Below are 25,325 nucleotides of genomic sequence, written 5' to 3'. Positions count from 1 at the left end.
CAACACAAGCATCGCTCTATTGCTAGTGAGCCTGGTAAGTACCCCGATAGAGTTACTTGCATCATCTCTCAACATAGGAATCCTTTCTCTTCTTTTTCCCTTTATTTCATTTTTTTCATTTTCATTTTTCAAAGAACTATGCATAGGAACTTATTTATTTCATGAGGCAGAAGAGGGATCCCAATTTATTGAGAGAAGAAGAGGTTGTCCCTTCAGAGAAGGATATTTATATACCTCTGACACACTTTTTAAGGTTTTCCCCTCTACTTACTCTACTTGACTGAATTGACAAGGGTTAACCAAATATAGAAAACCAAATAGAGTAGGCGGTACTAGTTAAGAGTACAAGCATTGTGATCTCACCATGAATCTCTCTGAAAGGAACGCATTTTCCATGATGGTATCATCAACTAGAAGAAATGAAAGATTCACATAAAGAGAGGGAATAGACAGATAACCAAGTGTTGATAGATGTACAAGTTACTCTTGGATTTTACCGTGCCTATCTAAAATCCAAACACGGTTTCATGCCAAAACTAACCTACGAGTATGAAATGAAGCAAGAAAAGGAAAGAAGTAAGAAAAAAAACAAGGTAAGAAAATCAATAAATAAGCAAAAAAAAAAAACACTACTCCTACTCCTAACCTAAGTAGAGCATGGGCCAACTCATGTGAAGTGATACTTCTAATGCAACCAATGATGCATTGGTTAGCCCATGTAGGCGAAAGCATGATTGAAAAGAAAGATATGAAAGAAAGAAAATAACAATAAATATGCAACAATGTAAACCAATACTTTCGAAGCTTGAATTCATCCACATAAATTTAATGCTTGAAAGCAGATGAAAGGCACTCCACAGATGTACGATGGTGTCTTGTCGCATTGCACGTGGAAGACAAGCATGTACACACCTTCGAAATTGAAAGACGAGAAAACATAAAGAAAGAAGATAACTTTTGTTTTGCAATAATTCTTTCTACATATGTCTCCTCCAATGCATGAGTGATAGGATCATGTGATTCTGGTGGAGGATGAGAAAATTGTGAAATAGATTGATTTTCAATTTAAATAATAGAGTGATGTTGAGCCAGGGGAGATTCAATGGATTTATGATTGGAAGTGGAACTAACCTCAAGGCTATGAGAACTTGACATAGCCATCAACTCAGGTTGAAGTGCCTCGACAACTTGAGGGTTTTCCACTTGATCAGAAGATGGATCATCAAAGACCAGTGGCTTAGAAAAATCAATAATAGGTGAATCAGAATCGTGATTAGATGAATGAATGAAAGGATCATGATAGCTATGAACAGAAAAATCAAAATGATGGACAATGATGTCCTCATGATCTAACAAATCATACAAAGGGGATGATGAAAAATGAGAAATTTCTCCCTCTATTTTTACGTAAATGTAAGATGAGAAATTGGGTGGATTTAGGAAAACAAATTTGTCCTCTCTGTAATCGAATGAAGAACTAGAATCCCACATATTCTACGAATCATCGAACTAGAAAAATATGGAAATGAATTTTCACAATATGGAACAGAAATAGTAGAATTGTGGAAGATGTGAGAATAAATTGGACGAGGTGCGGACATCAAGAGGTCATCATTCACATCAAATTCGTATTCAGACTCCCACATAGACTCATCAAAAATAATAATGCAAGTTTCTATTCAACAAGAACTCTGTCCAGTACTTGATCCTCGTGAACATCACACATGAGATCTAAGATAGATGAACACAACACAAAAAAATATGAAGAATCAAAGGAACCAAAGGATGAAGATTGAGGAGATGAAACCGCATGACAACCATCACGCTTGCCGGCTAAATATGCGTAGAAATCTTGAGAAGGTGGGGTAGGAGGAGATGGTGATAGATCAATAGGTGGATACTTAACTTATCCCACCTTGACCTGCAAAGCTAGAGTTGTTCGATGAGAAGGGGATGGAGGGTCACTTGGGACAACAACCTCGTCCATCTCAGATTTAGAAGCTCTAACACTGAGGTATGTTGGAAGAGGTTCGAAAGAGTCTGACTCGGGTGGATTCTTAGAAATGTGAACAAGATACTGAAATATTTCCTCCAAAAATTTCAAATCAACTTCATCTTCAAGAAATTCATAGCACTAATGAAGAAAATGATCTTGAAAATGCTCAAGACATTTGTCAGGTGCTTTTTCCAATTTTTTTTTTTTTTTTATTAAGTGCTTTACGGTTATAAAGAACGAAAGCATGGCATAATTCTCTGAACATGTGATCAAAAGAGTATACAGAGGTTGCAGGAAATGTGTGACACCATTTCTTTGTTCGCCCTTCAAACGTGAAAGAGAACAATCGATAGGCAATGTCATTTGAGAGGACATCATGGATTTCACATAAGCTAGAAAAGGCAATTGTGTGCCTGAACAAGGGAGTTTCATTATTTCCATTGAACTTATATTTTGAAAATTCACCTATAATTCTCATCAGCACTTCAAAATAAATAGCGTGAGAGAAACATGAAAGGGTTATGAATTTGAAAATAAGTCATGAAATATGTGCAAAAATTTAAAACAGACTTTGAGGGCTCAGCTTGTCATCTAACCTTCCTTCTAGCACCATAAATGTTGACAGTGTTGGACCCGCCAAAATTCAAAGGATCTCCTCGATATGAAGTCCCAACTAGACCTCAAACCATTTCGAGTAGGAGTCCTAGTAGTGGGTGGTAGTGTAATTCCTTGACTGTGGTAAAGCACAGAGGTAGGTAAGATAACATTGGGTGAGAACAAGTGTGTGACCCTGCGGAAAGTCAAGTGTGATGCATGAAGGTCCTAACACATGGAGGGAAAAAGGAAGTGCGCCCCATAGAAGCCTATAATAGTATGAATCTTGAAAGCAACACACGAGCGGAATGACATCACAAGGTAAAATGCAGAATTGTCCACAAATTAAAGTGATGGGTTAATCCAACAACACACATTCAACATGATTTGTACAATTTCAAACAAATTATTTCATAAGAAAATGTGTAAGTTAAACAACATACATCGCTAAAGCAACCAGAATAATCCAACCATAATAACAACACATGCATGAAAGTGTATTAGATCTAATATTATTATTATTATAAGTGAAAGTTCCATCAATACATATACCATTGACGACCACTAGCCCCAACGGCAGAACATTATAGTCAAGGACACCTTCTCCTCCAAAGAATTATACTCACTCTACACTGTGGAGAAGTCAAGGCTCGTCACAATACTCCCAAGTCTTTTCAAAGCATAAGCCTAGCCAAAAGATTGGCTCCCAAAAAACCTTTTCTATGAGTTATGAGGTTCTATTTATAATAAAGGGTGGGGTGACCCTTAACATTCCCCTTTGTGACTCTTTGACGAACCTCATGACTCTTCAACTTCTTTACAAGTAACTCATTACATAAAATGATGACCTTTCACATTCCACTAATGACACTTGGAATTTCACTTACAACATATTTACAAATAATATTACATTTTCCACATGTACCCATGTGAAACAAAATAGGTTAGATACAACCCAACAAGACAAAACACTATGATTACGAAGTTTGGGGAAAGATCAAATCGGTGACCTCCACTTGGTGCTTCTTTATCACATACTGATGCCAAGATTTGTACTGGATGATGATGTCCCCAAACTGCTTGATGGTGTCTTTCTAATAGATGACTCTTGCCTCCAAAACATCCTGGTATATGGTCTTGGAACCTGTGTTCAACTCGTTCTGAAGCATGTGCAGGATGGTGTTGACCATTATGGGACCACCAATGTGCTTCTGCATCTTATGTGTGCTCAGCTCCATGTCCTCCCTATTGACCTCTCGTCTTAGCTACTCAATGTACTCATTGATCTCTAGGCAGAATTGGTTCTTTGGTTTAGCCTCAGTGAGAGAAACGATTGATGGGATCCTGTGTGTTCTCACCATGACATCCAAATTCTTGTATAACTGTGCATATGCGGCCTGTATGTTGTTAATCAATGGGGCACGCCGCTCATAGTTCTATATCAAAATCTAAACTTTTTCTTTATCCATCTCCTTCTGTGGCTTCATCTTCTTGGCTAAGTGAAGCAGGGCCCCTTTGTACCACATTTTCCACTGTTACACATAAGCGATGATAGCATGTATGTTCTTGAGAGTTTGAACAAGTTTTTTGCTCCGCTGTTGTAGGTCATGCACATCGACAATTGCTTTATGCACAGTGACAAATCCATCATAGATATTGCACATGGTGGTCTCAAGTGTTGATACTTGAGCAAGTATCGCTTTCCTCATCTCCCATTATGGAAACTGCACTCTACTCTCTAAGTTGTTCTACCTCTTTCTTAGTAGCCTGCAAGTTCTTTGCTAGTATTTCATTGTCGGCCAACACGAACTTAACATTTGAGCTTTTTTCTCCTACATAGGTCAAGCTAGCATCGGCAAGGGCATCTAGATGCTTCCTTATGTCTGACACTATCACCCTTTCATTCATGAATGTAGGTGTTGCATGATCATCTGGAAAGTTCTTCCTCCGCATCTATACAATCCTCTTCTGCAACTCATCAAATGATAGATTGTACACATCCATGACCAAATCATCATCAATGAGTACGACCTCTCCTTTCTCGCTCGGGACTAGTTCTAACACTGGAGGGGGTAGAGACTCAAAAGTGATCTCAAGTTCTCTCGGCATAAGCTTAATGTCTTCATTCCGTGGCTCCTGTTCCAACTCCGTGTTTTTCATTTCAATCAATTTCTCAATCTGTTGAGCAAGCTCTCGATCCCGCATATGTTCACCATCTTCCTCAGCTACTGGTTGTTATGACTCATCAACTTGTATTTCCATTGTTTGCTCTATCATTGTGCCTTTCCTTTGTTTTTGTTCCTTCTTCTTCTTCTCTTATTGTTCTTTCCTCCTCATCTCCCATCCTTCCTTCAGTTCTTGTTCTTCTTGCTGTGATCTTGATTCTGCTACCTGCAAGCTCTACTTTTCTCTCTTCATCTACTCTATTGTTTGTTTCCTCTGCTTCCTTTTTCTTCTCCTACCAAAGATTCTTGCATGAAGATTGAATTTGCTTTCACTCTGCAATTTTTTTCTCCCATTTTTATGTTAGCACCTTCCTATTTCCCTAATCTTGCACTGGATTGCTACCTTCTGCCATTTTTGCTAGACTTCCTTCCATGTTAGTGTGGACTCCTTTTCTATGATGAGTTGAGTGTCCATATACATTGATGAGTAAACAAGCGCTTTCTCAACTACTTCCCTAGTGCTGCTTTCAATGCTCTCTCTTGAAGAAGATCTCTTTGGTGCCATGGTAGAATTACTGGTGGAGAGAAGTGTTGCATGAGTGTGTCACCTGTGGGACACAAAGGACACTCATGGAAAGTAAACATTAGCTCTTACAAATATAACTTCACAACATGATTAAGTAGAAATTAGGGCATATGATGAGAGGTATTATGCAATTTTGACTAACAGGGGTGAATGACTGACTATGGGAACTGCACACTGCACAATCCCATTAGTTACTGTAGAAGCTTTATGATTGGAAATGCATAGTTCAGTTTGGGATAGGGCCTAGGAGAGACTAGGCATTGTGCACTCTTAGTCGTCAAGTTGGGAGACTGGCTCCTGGAACTGTGTAGTGTGCAGTTGGAGCCAAGCCAGGATAGGCTCTGCACAAATCCAGAAGCCAAGGCAGAGGCCTTGACCTCCCAGACTACGCAGTGCATGTAGTGAGGTGCGAAATCTAGGAAAAGGGAGCCCAGATCTACCCATGGGGAGTGTGAAAATCAAGAAGATCTGAAGGATGATGTGATGTTGGGTGAAGATATAATCAAACTTTGATGCATGCATGAGAAACAAGTGCAATGATTGATTAAACTGAAGGAAAATGAAGCATGTGAAGAGAGTCACCATAACAGTGACCATTGGTGCGAAAAAGGGAAAACTCAAAATATGCTTGGGAAAGGAAATATATAAATTGAAACAACACTTCTACAAGCTAAATAAATTTAAAATTCCACCATTCATTCAAAGAAATAGGTGAAACAACACTCTCACAAGCTAAACAACAAAAAGTGACAGAAAAAGCGAGAAAATACAATAAATAAAAAAATCACCTGGAAAAGCATCAACAATGCTCTCAATGCTCTTTTATCTCCTTAGGAGTTCTAGGGCTTGATGATCAAATGAAAAAATAAGCTCTAGAGGTGTCCATTACATAAAATTGAGAAAAGGGATTTATGATGCACATGCCTGAGATCAAAGACAGAAGCGACACTTGGCGGAAAATTCTAAGGAAAGCAATGTGCCACCTTTGGGAAACTAACAATAGATCCCTAATTCCTATTGATTCTTCTTTCCCTTTAGGTTTCATTCTTTTCCGGGGGGAACCTGCCATGCATTGCCCAAAAAGATCGCATAGTTCTGGGAAGGACTGGGCAACTCTCTCGCTCACTCACTATGTAGTTTCTGATCACAACAGGTTATGTGCAATTTTTGCGCTGAGTGGCTATGGGGTGCCTATCATTTTCTGTGCAATTTCCTAGCTCAAGGTTGGCTTCTAGTTAGTTTTGTGCATTTCCTGGGCTTAAGGCCCATTGTAAGTCCAGACTATGCAATTCCTAAGAGCAAGGCAAGTTGCCCTCAAGAATTGTGCATTTCTCCAAGGCAAGCTTAGAATTGGTTTAGTGAGAGATGAGCTGTTGTGGTTTAGAAGGAAGGCTCCAAAATGAAGCAAAGGAAAAATTTTGGAGGGTGGTGGTAGCCGCTACAATAGAACCAATAGGATTGAAGATGATGATGTCATCCTCGATGGTCAATATTTTGGAGGGAAAGGAAGATAACTATTGTTTTAATTGTATTTTCGGTTTATATCATTATAAGTTTACTCAAATTTTAATTGTAGGATATTTTTGAATGTTGAATTAAATTTCACATCCAACAAGTACTCAATCTGCATATTTCTGAGTAGACCTACGTTGAAAACATTGAAAATACATAAAAAAAAAAAAACACATTCAACATGTTTTTTTATTATCTATTTTCAATTTTTTTTCGACGTGGGTCTACTCAGAATTATGCAGAGTGGGAACTCATTGGATGTGGAATTTAATTCCACATCCAATGGTTGCCTACACTTAATATTTGAGTAAACCTATAAGGAAATAGGTCGAAAATACAATAACAAATAGTAGTTTCTTTTCTTTTTTCTTAAAATTCATAAATCTTATTTTATTCTATTAACAATTATTTTATTATTTCCTTATGTAGATGCTTTTTAGACCTTAAAATTCTCCTAATATTTAGCCTCCATAGATATTTATTATTAGGATAGTGTTTGAAAGGAGTATCTAAATTATGAAAATGTCCCCTATAGATGTATGGGCATATTATTATGTAATATTCGACGAATACTAAGGAATCACCTAAAGAAAAACTTCTGGTAAAGAGAACAATTATTCGGGAAATGTCCCTGAAACAAGAAGAAATTTGAGTCCTAATGGTTCCTCAAATCTTGATCGAATCCTGAGATTCAGAAATAGGTTCGAATCGCTCTCCTCTCTAATGAAGTCTTTAGAGCATGAAAACATTCAGTGAAGGATGTAATCAACAGAATCCAACACCAACATTAGCTAAAGTCTCTTGAAGAACACCAACAAAATCCACCACCACAAAAAATGGTTAGCTCCCTTATGGAAGAAGCTGAAGCAAAATGCCTACCACAAGATATCGACTTGGATGGTCCATGATTGATTTCTCTTGCAAAGGAATGGCATGGAAAATATATGAAGGACATACCATATCATTATCCTAAGATTTTTTTACTTTATACAATGCTTATATTCACAAAAATGAAAGAAACCAACTCGGCTCGAGTTCTTCATAGTTCATTCTTGGTGTTCAAATAAAATATTTTAAGGTGGTCTCTAGGAAAGACAAAGAAGGAAGTGAACAAGGTCGCGAGAACAATAAAGAACTGATCCAGGGAGATGGTGAAACATTATTCAACTTAGGGAAAATCATGCCACTGTCAGAGTCATTTGCCCCCTTGAAATCTCGAACATTCAAGGAGTTTTCTATGTAATAATGATTATATTCTAGTTAGTTTGTAATTGTCTCAAGATTCTCCAAAATTTTAGTCATTTTTAGAATCCAAGCTACATGTAACTTCTTCTGATTAATGAAAGGATCCAATTACCCCACACAGGCAAAAAATTATTTTTAAAAATAAATACAATATTTATTTAATTATTAAATTATAGATATGACATATTTTCATTACTTCTCTAAACTCTTTTATGTTTAAATTTCAAATGCAAATCCTAAAGTTATTAGTAGCACTTTTGAGTTGATTATAATTAATTTTTTTTTTGTGTGTGTTACTAGGTTGAACCTAAGTTTCCGCTAGATCATTTATTGGATGGAAGAAGTAATGATCAATCCACAAAGAGATGCTTACCAACAGGATTGTGTAAGGTTAGGTTAAGCTTGGATGCCCCTTTGGAAGTTTAATTCCCCCAAAGTGGCTTCCATCATCAACCTCTTCCCATGAGGTCTAAACCCATGCAAACCAACTAGTCTACAACTTATGGGTAAAAATTATTATTATTTTTATTTTTATAATAATAATAATTATTATTTTGTATCTAGAGGAATCAAAAACTGGGATAGTCGTACTACCCTGACATGAGGTCAATTCCAACCCCTACCACCATAACCTCTAGTCGCATATGTATGTTGCTTCTGCATGCACAAGTGAATCAACGTTATTTGAGCGACAATCCTCCTCACATATAATAGTTCATTTACAAAACCATCACTAATTGAGGTGCCGCCTTATGTGCTAAAAATTATTTTTGATTTAAATAAATATAAAAAATTTAATTTATTAAAATGGTACAAGTGTTTTTTTTGGATCTCACTTAGCTATGTTCATGAAAATGTAAATTAAATGTGAGTACAAGATTCCATATTCAAATCTGCAAGACTTTAACCTATGGTCTCGTGTTAGCTAGGACCCACCTAGATGGTTATAGTGGGAGTGGTTGAAATCAATCCCATGTCAAGCCATGTTTATAAGAGACCAACCTAGCAATAAATTCTCTTACATACATAGAAATAAAAAATATATATGACATAATTTCATCAATTTTTTCAATTCATTTATATTTATATTTAAATATTAAACCCAAATCTTAAAATAATTAATAATAATATGAGTTTCCATATATAAAAATAAATAAAAAATATTTTAATCTTGTAATTTTTTTTTTAAATTAAAAATATAATATATTTGTATTCATTTATTTAAATTAAAAATATAATAAATTTAATTGTGCTCGTGGATGTCTCCCTAATAACGAGGGGAGCGTTCATCTGAAAAGTTTCAATCATAATATACGCCATCTATCGTAAAGAAAAACCAAATCAACAACCCACAATTTTAACATATATTTATTCAATATTATACAGTGATAAAATTTATTAAAGTTAAATATAATATACATATAAATATATAATTATTATTTATTTAGTATTGAATACAAATTTAAAATAGAAAAATATATACAATTATATTAAATATTGTAAATTATATATTATATTAAAATTAAATATTTTTTTCCAAATTTATTAAACTTGGTTAAAATTAAATATTTTTTTTCAAATTTACTAAACTTCGTTCAAGTTCAATTTGTTGAAATTAAATTTATTTTAAATCTGCTTAAAATTTTGAATGCTTCATATAATCCCATTTCAAACTTCTACCTTATGAAATATAAGGAGAGTTAAGCTATGTCATAAAATTTTGTTATAATGTATTGAAACATAGTTAAAATAGGTTAAAAAATAAGTCACTAAATAATTATAATGTCATTTCAACCGACATTTAGGGAGGGCATTGGGTTACTATTTATGATTTTATAGTGAAAATTTTCTGGATTTTTACATTGAAACGTTGGTTTTCAATTCTTTTTAGAGGCTGATGTAAATATGCTACCACCAAAATTACAGAGCCCAAACACATACATCACATAAATCAGTCTCATTCTCTAGTGTTACAGAGCCCAAGGACATACATCAGCCTCGAGTGATCTTTTGGTGATCTATACAGAAAGGGCTAAATGCATCATGGTTGTAATCAATAAATATGAATTAACCTAACCCACACTTGAGCATCAATATAATTTTCTCGTAGTAGAACTTCATCACCAATAAAATGAAATGTGTTGTGTTCCCTATCGAAAGGCTAAATTCGCCATGGTTGTAATAAATAAATACGATATCTTCTAACCCACACTTCTTTTTCTCCGTTTTTAACTGCTCTGAACCTTGCAACCAGGCTTGTAAACTCAATTACAGTCTAGCGCGGTTCTATTTTCCACACACACAGACGAATGCAGAAGACAAATCTAGCAGAGAGTTGTAACTGAGATCTGCACCCCATGACCATGTCTTAAGAGATAAGAACATCAAAAATGGATAGTGAAATTGGTTACTATCGTCCTCGTATGATATCATAGGATTGGAATTTATTTTCCTGTCGTTTTAGGTTTGTGTATACAACTTCTCAATTCTGCTATATATAGATAGAAATTTAAGAATATTTGCTTACAGGTCATCCATCTGAAGTAAATTTCGATAAATTCGATAACTACTATGTGTACTAAAATTTAAATTAAGTGAAAACAGGGTTGAAACTCAAAACATGAAGATACACTTGTGGCTCCGGTAAATTTGTTCAGTTTCTATCTAGGGGGCGTTTTTGAACATTTACAAGTTAAATTACTATGAAATGCATTTATATTTTCATTAAAATCACAGAAAACTTAAATTTTGTGCCAAAACATGGGAATTTCATTAAGGGAGTAATGCTATACGAAGTGCATTTATATTAGGGATATATAAAAGAAAAAATAACTTAGTAAGTTGAGCATATAATAAGGGGTAAAAGTTTTTTTTTGTATTAATAACTACAAAAAAATCTGGAAAAGGTAAAAAAAATATTAATGAAAAAATAGATATACAATATGTATTAAAAATAAGAGTGTTTTAAATTGGGAAAGTGTATTGAGTTAATATTGATAAAATGTAACTTTTAAAAATATTTTCCAATATATAATCAAATTAAAATTATTATTTAGTATACCATAAACTCACTTACTATATTAAAAATTCATTGAGTGAAACTATGTAAACCAAAAAAGTCTTAACATCAAATGCGTTGTCGACATTATTTCCGTGTTAGACGCACTCACATTTCGCCCGAACAATGTCATGGTCATAAATTTCAGCCCAGATTAGATTGCTAAAATTCCCTTCAACATATAAAATGGATTAAACTCTACACGCGGCTTTCCATAAAATGCACCTCTCAAAAGTCTATAATTTGCGATTTCCCAGGCTCTTGGATTCCCACTATGTTCGAATATTTGTCAACTGCCTTTTAAGTTAAACTGTATAAAATGTAGGTAATCATCTATATCTATATATAATCTTTATTTTGTGTTCAACCTTCATGTTTAATACATATACAGGGAAATTGGGATTTCAGGAATTTTAAGATTACAAAATTTCTTTTTATATAGTAATAGTGCACAGATACTTAAAATTGAGATTCCAGTTTTCTCTTAGTCAATCACACTATAATGTTTGATGCCAAAACAAGTAATAGAAATTTCGATAAAAATAACCTCTGTTGGCCATTATAGTTAAAAATAAGTGTACAATACCTACTCAGGTTTGGAGCAAGAGGCTCACCTTTAAAGCTAAGATAAATACATTAAAGAATGTGGCGAATAGTCCGCCTGCAAATTACCAGCAGGGGATCAGCAGTGCTTCATGAGACAATGACAGAGAACGAAGTAAAAATGAAACATAGGAGAAAATACTGTGCATCCTCAGAGGATGGTAAGGCCTTTCCGTTTCATCCATATTAACTTATTTGCATGGCAACGTGGCCAACAATGAGCACCGATTTTTTCTATCACTTTACCTGCATGGCAACGTGTCCAACTGTGAGGAACGGGTATTTCCGATCACTTTGGCACGGAGAAATATTGGAATGCGGGGGCAGATGCTTTGGAATCTCGATTGGATTTCATCAAAGAAGAATCTGATTCAAGATTTTATTCAAATTGTCTTTCCGAAAAAAAAAATGCGGCATATGTTGTTATCAAATATTCTTGTTTTAAATCGATGAGCGTGGTGGTTTTTATGCGAGTTAAAAGTTTAAGAATGGTTTAAATTATAGGTCGTGTTCGAACATATGGTCAGAAGTAATATGTTAAGGAAGATAATATTTTATGTGAAAAAGTAAGATAAAACTATTGGAATAAAAAACTAGTTATTAAATAAAATATATTAATAAGATAATATTTTAGGAGAGAGTCATAAAAATTATCAAAAACAAAAAGTATATAGATATAAAAGGTAATTTATAAATTGTTTTATATATTTATGAAATATAAATTAATTAATTTATTAGAGGTTAGTCCTTATTGCATAAGTTAATTATGTTGATAGGATTTTTTTTTTGCTGGTTTTGGGTGGGCAAACATTGTTCACCCAGCCAATCAAAATGCTTAGATTTCACCCTTCTAGCCAATAGAATCGTGACATGTGTTTGTCCTTCATCTTGCCATCTGTCACACTGTCAAACTACGTTTCTGAACCATTTATTTCTCCTGCAAAATTGTCAAAAATTTAAAAACGACACATGATGCAGTTGTAAAATTCGTTGAGCATTTATGGTCTTACCTATTGTACGATATGACATGCCATCGGTTCTCATTGTGATAGATATGGGTATATACGGTCCCATTAGCTTTTGCATTCATGTAATATTTGAGAATGGTGGATCAATTGAGAAAAAAAAAAAGTGGTATTGTGGTGCACATCTACCTTTATTCATGAATCTTTTCTCCTGCAGAATTGTCAAACTACATTTCTGCACTATTTATTTCTCCTACAGACTGGCTAAGTAGGTCGACCGTAGTGAATATCTTACACCTATAGCTTGAAAACGAGCATTCCCTGTAGCTTCGTATCAATGACCATCCCTTGGAATTAATGTCATTTGCACTTTGAGCACCTTGTATCTTGACAAACATTCCCTGAAGTGAATGTTGTTTGGCAGAAGTATGTCATCCTAGCATGGAGGGCTCTTACAGACATTTAACAAGCATGGAGCTATGTGTCTCTATCACATATCACACCAGCATGGAGCTATCACACCATCATGGAGGAAGAGAAGGTCCAAGCAAAGTCTTATCACATGCCATCACAACATGGAGAGAATTAAACTCTTATAATGTAATCTGCTACGGCATGCAAATAGTTTATGACCCAATCGGTTGATAGGAAGAAGACCTGTAGTGTTCGAGTTCAAGTTTCACTGCATCCGCCAGACTACTGCCTTTCTTGCTTTCTGAAAACAAGAGGTACTTTCTGTCTCTTTCATTGCATATCTTTCTGTTGCTCTATTTTGATTCACCTTTCTATTGATTTGTTTCAATTCACCCTACTGGATTAAAATCATAAAATGGTAATTCACCCTACCAGAATAAAATCAAAAAATGATACACAACAAAGAGCATGTCTGAGCCTGTTCTCTCTCCAAAGAAGAGCACAACATTCTTCAGAGCCCATCTTCTTCCAAGGGTTAAAAATTTCGAGAACCAATGCTTGAAACTTTGACTGCAGATTTGTAAATTGCTCTAAATTTGCATTTTCTTACTAGGTACATATTGCATGGACACAGTATGTAACTGCAAGTTGGTGATGCAGACAATCCAGGAAGAAATATTTTCATTAGGAGTATAGTCGTCATCTAGCACATCTCTCAAAAGTAAGATGGCATCTGAAATACAATCCATGCATCTGCCTGAACCTATAGCACCACCCAGTCTAGCTATCTTCATTTGCTCCAAGATAACTCTTGATCGCTCAAATCACTAATTTTACCCCTCAAAAAGTCTTCAAAAATTCCTCTGCACTTTTAACATCACCTGGTTGCAAATGATTTTGTCCAACTGACAGAGATCTTGTCATTGCCTCCATAGCCTTGTGAACTTGTTCACTTTGTATATAGGCCTTAGCAAGTCTTTCCCTATAATGGCATTTGGTTTGCCTCCATTCTTCATAATATGCTGAAGGAAGACTTCAGCATTTTGCAGATACCCTTGTCTAGTATAAGAAAGCAGACGTAGACTATAAGCGGAGACTTCTACTACTCTTCCATCCATGTAAATGCACTTTGTTGTCCATCACTATTGTGATTCTTTTCATCCATAATCGATGAAATTTGTTTGCATTTAGTCGCCCCTCCCATATTACGTTCAACATAAATGTTTTTTACTAGAAAAGGAATGAGAAGTTGAGAGAGTGTAAAAGCTCATTGATTGTATGTTTCAGTGGTGATTTGCATGCATCCCATGTTGATGACAGCACTTAAACTGAAATTCATATTGTGTCATTGTACTAGATGTCATGCTTGTTGCTACATAGACAACTAACACGTATATATGAAAACACTTGGAAGTAATTGATCGACTTCATTTACGACCACTTAGGTCTAATATGTGTCACACAAACAATTTTCATTTTGCTCTTCCTTACATAAAAGGAATGCATATATGCTTATTTTTAGTTCCTTTATCCCTCTCTTACGGATCCATTTGTCACATCACTCCCATCATCCAGATCAATGTTTTACGGCTCATCAAACCGTAATTTCAGTTGCTACATGCCCTAAACAAGTCACCCTTCTGAATGCCTCCTTCCCAGACAGTTTCATGACTTGAAGACATCGTGAAATGACATCCAATGGGACCAGTGCTGGTAGGCCCATGTAAGGGTGCACTACAGAGTAGTCGAGTCCATGCCAGGGTGCTCTGCAGAGCACTTAGGCCCTCTTTCACCTGCGCTAGGCAAGATTGAGTGAAATTCACATAAGGTTTGGGGAATATTCTTATCTCGTGGAGTCAGCTAAAAGTTTCCCTCACTTATCAACTCTTATGAGATCAAAAATGGATGAGGAGGGAGTTAAGATGCATCCTATCCTCTCATCCCTTCCTCCATGGAACTAATTCTAAGTATGGAAGGCCATTCAATACCCCCATTTATGACATAACCTCCTTCATCCTCCTATAAATGGAACACTCATCTAAGTGATCAGGGGCTAGACTATGTTGAATTGTATGGAGATAATGTTGCTATGAGAATTGACTTTGAGACAAGTATTGTTATGCTACAAGTTTATCATGCTTTTGATGTGATGTGGATGGGATCCAAGCTGAAGGAGTGACTTCGAATCAGCCATGATGGTTGTAATTCCTTCTTCTATTCAATAGAGTATTTGAACCTTTTTCCCATATGCTTATCTTGTTATACAATTCTTATATGTGTGAATGTATATGATTCCATTTACTTGTATTCAATAGATCCTTTTTTTTTATTGGTTCTTTGTCTTCCGTTGATGTTTACAGGTACTTCTCAAGCGTGTTAAGTACAGGAAGGAGCGACAGGATCGATACAAAGGAGACAAGAGGAAAGAGGAAAAACAAGTAGGTCTTCTCATCTTCTTTGTCTTATCTATTGCTTATAGGAAAAGGCTAAAGTGCTTTAAATTGTTGTTCTAGATATGGCTACTTATATAGGGAATTAGTATTTATCCGTAGATACCAAATTCTCCAAAAAAAAATTGCAATTCTGCTGGGGAATATCATCCTTCCTAGTATCTTATCCAAATCCTAAGACACTCTTGCAGACCGTACTTTTGTTCACTGATTGTATTTCAGCTCTTTTGCATTGAATTTTGTTCAAAATTGTGTCAAACTGCTGCTTGAAATGGCTTACTACCACCAGCGTAGGCTTGTGAGGGACACAGTGCACTGCAGAGCACCCTTGGCTTAGGGACAGTGCTCTGCAGCGCACTATCTCCCATTCAGGGTTGCGTTGATCCTCCTAGGGTCATTTTACCACCTTTGGATTGAGTTTTTGCCAAATTTCCTCTGCTTGATTGCTTGTTGATTGATCAATGAATGTCATGTCTCAGAAAACATGTTTCTATCTCCTTTGCTAGCCCTACTTTGACTTGGTTGATTAATATTTCTTAAATATTTTCTTTCTCATTATCGATCCATAGTCAAAGTTAGATTATAGTCAATTAATCTTTGCTCGAAAGAAAGTGTCGTAAAATTCTTCTTTTCCTTCGAAATAGAACTATCGTAAAGTCTTCGTTATTGTTATAGTTTGATTGATTGTATGTGCATTAGTTTCCTTTTTGTTCATATTCACAATAAAGAAATCGAAAATAAATACATGCATGTTGCCTAAAGTTTATCATAAACTTAACCCTTTGCCTTCTTCCTCAGTTGTTTCTTCCTCCCCTTCTTCCTCTTCGCCTAGTGAAAGTATTGGTACTAGTAATCAGGTGGCTAAGAAGAAGAAGAAGAAGAAGCAAATTTAGCATTGGGGCGACTAAGAAACCATTGCTTTGAATGCAACATCTGATGAGAAACCGTTTGTCAAGCCTCACAAATTTTGATATCAATGAAAACTTTGTGTGAGAGACCATCTTCTTCGAAATTTTCCTAATATTCCTCAAATCTTAGAAGAATGGTATTCCCATTCACATCATCCTCTATCATCAACTTCTGGAGATCATGCTGGTGACACACCATCAACTACTGGTAGTGAAGTTCATGGAAAGAAGAGTAAAATTAAGTTTCCCTGTAAGTTATGTGAAGGGAATCACCCCATTCACCTTTGTCCCTATCTGGATGAAGCCAAAAAAGTGTTGGATAAACATCCTACTTCTCTGCAGTGACTTCCATCTAGTTACAGGAGACTATCCTTTCCTTCACTAGTTGATAAAGTGACTGACCCAAATCAACTGTCAGTCAAACCCACTCTCTCTGAATGTGAATCTAATGAGTCTACACCTCACCCATCACAGGTCAAGGTAACAATTGACCCGATTTCACCTTCAGTTAATCGTACATTTCCCGTAGAGAGTGAGTATGTTACCACTCAAGTTCTTTTCGTTTCTTCAGATTCCAATGAGCTTGGAGGCAACCCTCCTGTTCCATCAAGACAGGAGGAAAATACTCCCGTTCTTGTAACTAAAGGAGATAATTCTCCCACTTTTATGGTACCCCCTCCAAGTAGTCTGGTCACTTCCTTTGATTGGAATCAACTATCAGGATCCTGTCTTTCTTCTTATGTTCATCTCCAGATCATAGTACAAGTTTGTAATATGATTGTATCTAGCACTATTATAGATGAAGGTGCATTTGTGAGTATCCTTTCCTTACTGCTTGGCAAGCGCTAGGTTTGCCTCCACTTGTGCCTGTTACCTAGAATTTGTTGGCTTTTAATAGAGGAACCAGTCAACCATTAGGGATCCTTCCTCACTTGCTTATTACTTTGGGAGGAAAAATCATTTATCTGAATGTGATGATAGTCCCAGACCCTTTAGATTACAATTTAGTTCTTGGGCGTGACTATGTTTATGACATGCAAGCTATTGTTTCAACACTCTTTCGAGTGATTTATTTCTCGCATGAAGGAAAAATTGTCATTGTTGACGAGCTTTCATTCCCTAGTCCAAATATGGCTTCCAGTCAACCATATTCCCTAAATGGTCCTTTTGTAACAATGGTATCATCCCTGCCATGGGTTAATTATGTGGCAACCGATTCCATGCCTACATCAATTGACGATCAATTAAGTGATGTTGTACATTATGTATTGGGGGCATTGGAACCAGATCTCTCTAACGAGCCCTTCCAGAGCATTGTTCTCCCATCTGAAGAGAACCTCTTGGAACTCATGACCTCTTATGAGTCGTGATCAAGGAATATGAGGATAGTTCTTTGTCTTCTGTCAACCTTGTTAAAAAATGAAACAAGGAATCATGAGCATAGTTCCTTGTCTTTTGTCAAGCTCGTTAAAAAATGAAACAAGGAATATGAGGACAGTTCCTTGTCTTGTGTCAACCTCATTAAAAATGAAACAAGGAATATGAGGATAGTTCCTTGTCTTGTGTCAACCTCGTTAAAAAATGAAACCAAGGATATGAGGATAGTTCCTTGTCTTGTGTCAACCTCATTAAAAAATGAAACAAGGAATATGAGGATAGTTCCTTGTCTTGTGTCAACCTCATTAAAAAATGAAACCAAGGATATGAGGATAGTTCCTTGTCTTGTGTCAACCTTGTTAAAAAATGAAACCAAGGATATGAGGGTAGTTACTTGTCTTGTGTCAACCTCGTTAAAAAATGAAACAAGGAATATGAGGATAGTTCTTTTACTATGTCAACCTCATTAAAAAATGAAATAGTTCCATGATCATATTTCCTTATCTTGTGTCAAGCTCGGAAAAAAATGAAACAAGGAATATGAGGATAGTTTTTTTACTATGTCAACCCCATTAAAAAAATGAAACAGGTCCCAAAGCATAGTTCCTTGTCTTCTGTCAAGCTCGTTGAAAAATGAAACAAGGAATCTGAGTAGAGTTCCTTATATTGTGTCAAGCTCCTTAAAAAATGAAATAAGGTCCCCTGGAGCAAAGTTCCAAGTTAAGTCTTGGAGTAGATCTCGTAAAATCCCAATCGAGTCTTTCACTTGATCTCGTGTATGAACCTTCATTCCAACCACCTGATAGCCATGAGTAGTGAATGCAATGAGGCTTGGGGGGCATGCACCTATAGTCGAGTCATCATGATGGGGGCATGTAAACCAATCTCAAGCATAGTTTTTCATTTCAAGCTTGTGTAAAAATGAAACTGAATCCAAGCATAGTTTTTTCGTTTCAAGCTTGTGTAAACATGAAACTGAATCCAAGCATAGTTCCCTATGGGTCAAGCTTGTGTAAAAATGAACCCATCTCAATTTTAACCCTCGTGATTTCCATTCTATCAGCCTCTTCTGTCAGATGAGCCATGGTTTTTCTCATTCCATCGTCACTATCTGCTTGGCCTATCATACGCTTTCACTTGGTTGTTTTACCCTTTTTGAGGAACGGTTGCAATGAGTGGTCTTCTTAGCCATCCTCTTCACATAAATCAACATGTTTTGAGAAGTTCCAACGTCACTGGAACTAGTTTTTATCCTAGACACCACTCATTCCTCAAATTGGAGTCCTCTTTAATCTCTTTTTAGACTCTCTAAACATGAAAAGATTGTCGATCGCTTGTCCTTTTTAGCTCGTTAATGGATTGGAAATGAAATCTACTCAATATAAGTTTAACCTTTTTTTGGGCTGAGGTAGATTAACTATGAAAAAGGAATATGTTGACCGAACATGGTCAATAGGTTCTCTCTCATATTGTTTTGCGCTTTTTCGAGCTTGAGAGACAAATCAACGAAAAAGAACTTGTGGAGTTTTCTTTTTGTCCCTTTTCAAACTCTTTAAACATGAAAAGGACCGAGTTATCTTTGTCATTAAACTCGTTAAAACATCACATAATGATGGTTTCACCCAAAGGATGGAATTGCATAACAAGCATATGTTATACTCCTCAAGATTGATAAAAATAAAGAGGTACTGCTCAACAATGACTCGGCAAAATGGAGAAAGGGGTATACCACTTTATGGTAGCAGGTCACTCTTGAACATGACACTTTCACTTCATCTCTGTGAGTACTTGGGTTGGGTTATCTGCTTGATGGTTATCATACCATTGGTCTATCATACCATCCATCACTTTTGTTTTGGGTCAATGCTGCCAATTCATTCAGACTATTTGGGTTGGGTTATATGCTTGATCGTTATCATACCTATGGTCTATCAAACCATCCATCACTTTGGTTTTGGGTCAATGCTTCCAATTCATTCAGTGTCACCGATATGTTCAAGAGAATTTAGTCAGTCAATATTCATCCTTTGCAATACCATAAAACCTTCATTTTCATGACCGCCGTTCCTGAACCCTATGTCGTCAGTCAAATTTTGTCTCCAAAATCATTACACTTGTTTTGTGCTGTTGATGTGGGATACATCAAGGCCCTCCTGCGATGAGTCGCTTCTTGTCGACATTAGCTCATTATCCAAGAAGTTGACTTAGAAACACCCTTCCAGTACCTTGAGGATTGCATACATCAATGGAGGGCTTCTCACTTCCGATGATAGGTTGACATCAATGGCCTTCAACCGAAAGACTTTGTATGGTGTTTGACATCAAATCATCCATTCACACCATACAAAATGTACTGCAGTACCTTGAGGATCATTATCATTATCGGTGATTTCTCTCACGTCTGTTAACAACTTACATCATTGGCTGGTAATTAGACGGTGTCTTCCCATTTTCGACTTCATATTAGATATTCGCATGGTTAGACTCGTACATGGGTGAATGATTGAACGAGATAGAAGACCCCGGATCTAGTTTCATCCATCTGGGCTATGATTTCAAGAGTACTAAATCATATGTACAATGGATTTACATTGATGGTCATTCCAATCATGGGTCTATATCCGTATATGACTATCTATGTACATGTAACGAAAGTTTATATGCTAAGCATGGGTATGCTTTCCCTCAGCAATTCATGAAAAAATAAAAAAAAATCATGATATTTGTATTGTAATTGATGCAGGTCACCTTCCACATTGAAACCTCCTCATCACATCGTAAAGAATTTCATTCGACATTAACATTTTTTTGACTTCATGCTTTAGGGGGTAGATGTTACAAATCCATTTTGGAACATCACTCCCATCATCCAGATCAGTGTTTTAGGGCTCATCAAACCTTAATTTTAGTTGCTACATGTCCTAAACAAGTCACCCTTTTGAATGCCTCCTTCCCAAATAGTTTCATGACTTGAAGACATCTGGAAATGACCTTTAAAGGGACCATCATAGGTAGGCCCATGTAAGGGTTCACTGTAGAGCAATTGAGTCCATGCCAAGGTGCTCTGCAGAGCACTTATGCCATCTTTCACCTACGCTGGGTGAGATTGAGTGAAATTCACAGGGTTTGGGGAATATTCTTATCTCTTGGAGTCATCTAGAATTTTCCCTCATTTATCAACTCCTATGAGCTTGGAAATGGATGAGGAATGAGTTAAGATGCATCCTATCCTCTCATCCCTTCCTTAATGGAACTAATTCTAAGTATCAAAGGCCATTCACTACACCCATTGATGACATAACCTCCTTCATCCTCCTATAAATTGAACACTCATCTAAGTGATCAAGGGCTGGACTATGTTGAATTGTAAGGAGATAATGTTGCTATGAGAATTGACTTTGAGACAAGTATTTTTATGCTACAAGTTTGTCATGCTTTTGATGTGATGTGGATGGGATCCAAGCCAGAGGAGTGACTTTGAATCAGACTTGATAGTTGTAATTCCTTCTTCTATTCAATAAAGTATTTGAACCTTTTTCCCATATGCCTATCTTGTTATATGATGTTTATATGTGTGAATGTATCTAATTCCAATTACTTGTATTCAATAGATCTTTTTCTTTGATCGGTTCTTTGTCTTTTGTTGATGTTTACAGGTACTTCTCAAGCATGTTAAGTATGGGAAGGAGCGACATGATCGATACAAAGGGGACAAGAGGAAAGCCGAACTACAAGTAGGTCTTCTCATCTTCTTTTTCTTATCTATTGCTTATAGGAAAAGGCTAAAGTGTTTTAAACTGTTGTTATATATATGGCTATTAGTATTTATCCATAGATACTAAATTCTCCAAAACACCTTCCATTGTGATATTTCCAACTTGTTTAGAAGCCTTTCACAACCGTGGAGAAATTTGTCTTCAAAGGCCTTCAAGGATTCAATAGATATTACCTATGAAATTGGAGTTTTAGGTACAAAATTTGTCCAGATTTTTATGTCTCCCATCCCCTAGACTAGAAACCTGATTTCCTCAAGGTGGTTTCTGACAGTTCCCTCTGTAGTATTTTTTTTGGCTTCCTCTATTTCTTTCAATTTTTATAGCATGTTTTATAGTGTTCCTGCTTCATGTTTCTATAAAACCTACTATATGTTGTTGCTTCATGTTTCTGTAACAGGAATTTACTAATGCAATGTGTTTCAGTCATTCATGGAATATTATTAAACAAGCATTTCATTTAACATTATTACACATAAATTTCATGGACTTGGAAAGCCTTTAGTGCTAGAATCTGGAATTTTTGGTGCTCTAGGAAACTAGAAGAGAACAAAATTCGTTGCCTCTCACATATTTTAGAATTATAAAAATAATCAGAAAATCAAATGGAGATCTTAAGGATTCAATCCATTTAGCCATTTAGACTTTATATGCCAAACAAATATCCACTATATCTACTAAAAATTTATGCAGATGTTGAGGGGCTTAAAACACCATTCAAAACAATAAATGCCATTTCTAAATTTTACAAGATGTATCTAAGTGAGTTTTGATGGGTGAAAAAGATGCAACATTGACATCATTCCAGAAACCTAGTCACCATAAATGGAAATTCTAGTAAACGTACATAAAGAATTACTCCTCTACTTAATCAAAATAGATCTTAAAAATTCAACAGACATGAATGCTCTCTGCTCGAGATTTCTTTGAATAGTTTAAATAGATGAAGTTGTGTAGACAAATTCTCTCTATTCAATATTTCTCTAAATAGTCTAAATAGATAAAGATGTATAGACACACGCAAGCACATGGAGTGGGATGACAATTAAAACAAGAACAGTCACTACATACTGTCAAGAAATAAAAATGGGATTAGAACCTCTAGTAGTTCAGAACACTTTGTTGCATTATTGGGTACAATAATCCTAAGGCATATTGAGGTCTATACCAATAAATAATTCATGAATAACTTGTCTATATCCAACCCAAAAATCGAATTTGTGATAGTAAGGCTTGAGAACAACCCCTGAGTCTGACCATAACACTATCAAACCTGTTTTCCACTAAGAAGAGCACTAGAGCACCTTCAGCTATCCAATGCATTTCGTCCTGAGTAGGCATTCAAAGTACACCAAAGAAATATGTCAATCAAAATGTTAATAAACAAAAAACCAAAATATGAACTTGTTATTTTTAGTATTTGTTAACACGCCAAACTAAATATATCGTGTTCCCTTGATTTCTTATAAAAAAATTGGCACATCAACGAAAAAGAATTTGAACCAGATAAAAAACTTTGCTTTGGAAGTGGTATGCATTCAAGGCTCAATCTGTGCCATGGTAACTCAATTTCATCCTTTGCATCAATCAATGGGTAAAGTAGATTAATCTCTTTCATGGTTTCTTGGGGCATTGATGTAGCTAAGATATTCCCCACTTATTATTCTATTCTAATTTCGTTGCAGAAATTCTTTTGTTGAGTTACTATAGTAAAGGTTGCACCTTTCTTCTTCTTTCATGGTTTCTTGGGGCATTGATGTAGCTAAGATATTCCCCACTTATTACTCTATTCTAATTTCATTGTAGAAATTCCTTTGTTGAGTTACTATAGTAAAGGTTGCACCTTTCTGCCTTTTTGCATTTAAAGGATAGCCAGTTTATGGATAACTTGTTCATTAGCATCCAAGATGGGTGCCATAACTTGGTGACTTGTTTCAAATCGTTTAGCATATTGGTAATGTCTCTAGACAATGGAAATGAGTGTCTGCAACAACTCTCCTGGGGAAATATTCCCATCTGTCATGTATATCATGTGGGCAATGAGCATTAAGCTTGGGTCCTTTATTTTAGTTTTCTTGATATATTAAAAGAAAAAAATTGTCATGCTTTGCAGGGAATTTTACTCATTCTTTTAACAAGGATACAATCATCTCCTAGTCTCTAGATATGCAAGGATTAGAAAAGGGACAATGTTTTCAAGTTCTACACTTTCTTTTTCCTATACAAGCATCTATACATGTTCCATCGAAGGAGGTGTTCCCATCAGATTTATTATTTTCCTTTTTAAAACCCTATCAAGGGTTTTTCATCTTTATTAGAAGGCCATGTGTTGCAGATTTAGTCCCCAAAGGAGAAGACTAACATATGTTATGTCAACTGGAAGTGGAAACTTCTGAATTCCATCTCGATACAGTGAGCCAAAATGTTGAAAATAAATATAAACATTCAACTTTATGGAACAATAAACATTCACATTAAACCACTATTGAGTAGGTCAGATTTGGGGAGCAAGTGCAGAATCTCTCAAAGTCTGGAAGTAGGTATGAATCCACCATAGTTTACTTCATTATCAATTACATAACTTTATAACCTATTTTTAATCACTTAATTGCAATAACATGTCATTCAAATTGTAGAATTTTAGGAGTAGTTTCTATCAGATTATTTCAATGCTTATTTTTATCTACATGGCTGAGCTGAAACAACCAAAACCATATCCAATGAGCAAGGTACATGTTACTGACTCTAAGGATGTATCAACAAATCCCCTCAAAACTGACATAAGAACTCTTGACAAAAATGGGATTAAACATGAATTTGGAAGTATGTTAAAATTTAAGCACGTCTCTCCAGCTAAACACTACTATATCAATAATTTGTCTTCTTTTGTTCAATCATATGTTAAAATCTTATGTCCTTATGATTGTCAAGTGCAATGAGCTTACTTCTACTATACACTCTAAAACTGGAGCTCTTGCATTTCAAAATGTAAACATGGGCATCTTAGAAGATTTCACATCTTGGGTTTTGCAATAGTCTCATCCAAATTGTATTCACAACATAGGCCTTGATGTGTATCTAACTTAATGATGCAAATATCATATAGAAAAAAGGATCTTTATAAATAATGTAGTTAGGGCCTGAAATTTATAATTTTTTGTCCAAGACATGCTATATGGTGTATTGTTACTTATTTCTTCTCTTTTATATCTAAAGTACAAATTTTTTGTGTTCTTTGTTGGTCCTCCTTTTTGCATTCCAAGTATTAATATATATTACTCTCTTGACAGCATCTTATTTTTGAAATAGATTTCAATCACTCAATCCAAGGTTTGAGATGCGAAGGGCAATACACACCATACAATGGAATTGGAAATCTTTGTCAAGCTCAGCATAGATTTTAGAATGGCATAGGATTAGTTCCAACTTCAGGTTCTATTAACATCATAGAATTAAATGTTTGGCTAATGTGGACATATTAAGGATTCTATCCATTTAGCCATCTAGACCTTATATGTCAAACAACTATCCACTATATCCACTAAAAATTTATGCAAATGTCGAGGGGCTTAAAATTGAAAACAACAAATGCCATTTCTAAATTTTACAAGATGTATCTAAGTGAGTCTTGACCAGTGAAAAATATGCAACATTAACATCATTCTAGAAACCTAGTCAC

General features: G+C 35.6%; 1 long non-coding RNA gene across 2 annotated transcripts in view; it reads left to right on the top strand.

The window, feature by feature from the left end:
• LOC149224541 (uncharacterized) overlaps positions 1-25,325 on the top strand; it is a 66,494-nt gene that overhangs the window by 8,728 nt on the left and 32,441 nt on the right. For both annotated transcript variants that reach the window (XR_016249082.1, XR_016249083.1), the window contains exons 2-3: positions 15,499-15,576; positions 21,530-21,607. This is a non-coding gene — a long non-coding RNA (uncharacterized LOC149224541). The remainder of the gene's footprint in view (positions 1-15,498; positions 15,577-21,529; positions 21,608-25,325) is intronic.

Source organism: Pinus tabuliformis, chromosome Q (assembly GCF_031772625.1).
Source record: "Pinus tabuliformis cultivar Carrire ecotype Pingquan chromosome Q, CPIR1, whole genome shotgun sequence".
NCBI lineage: Eukaryota > Viridiplantae > Streptophyta > Pinopsida > Pinales > Pinaceae > Pinus > Pinus tabuliformis.
The sequence above is the reverse complement of the archived record's forward strand: the minus strand, read 5'-3'. Positions and strand labels throughout refer to the sequence as shown.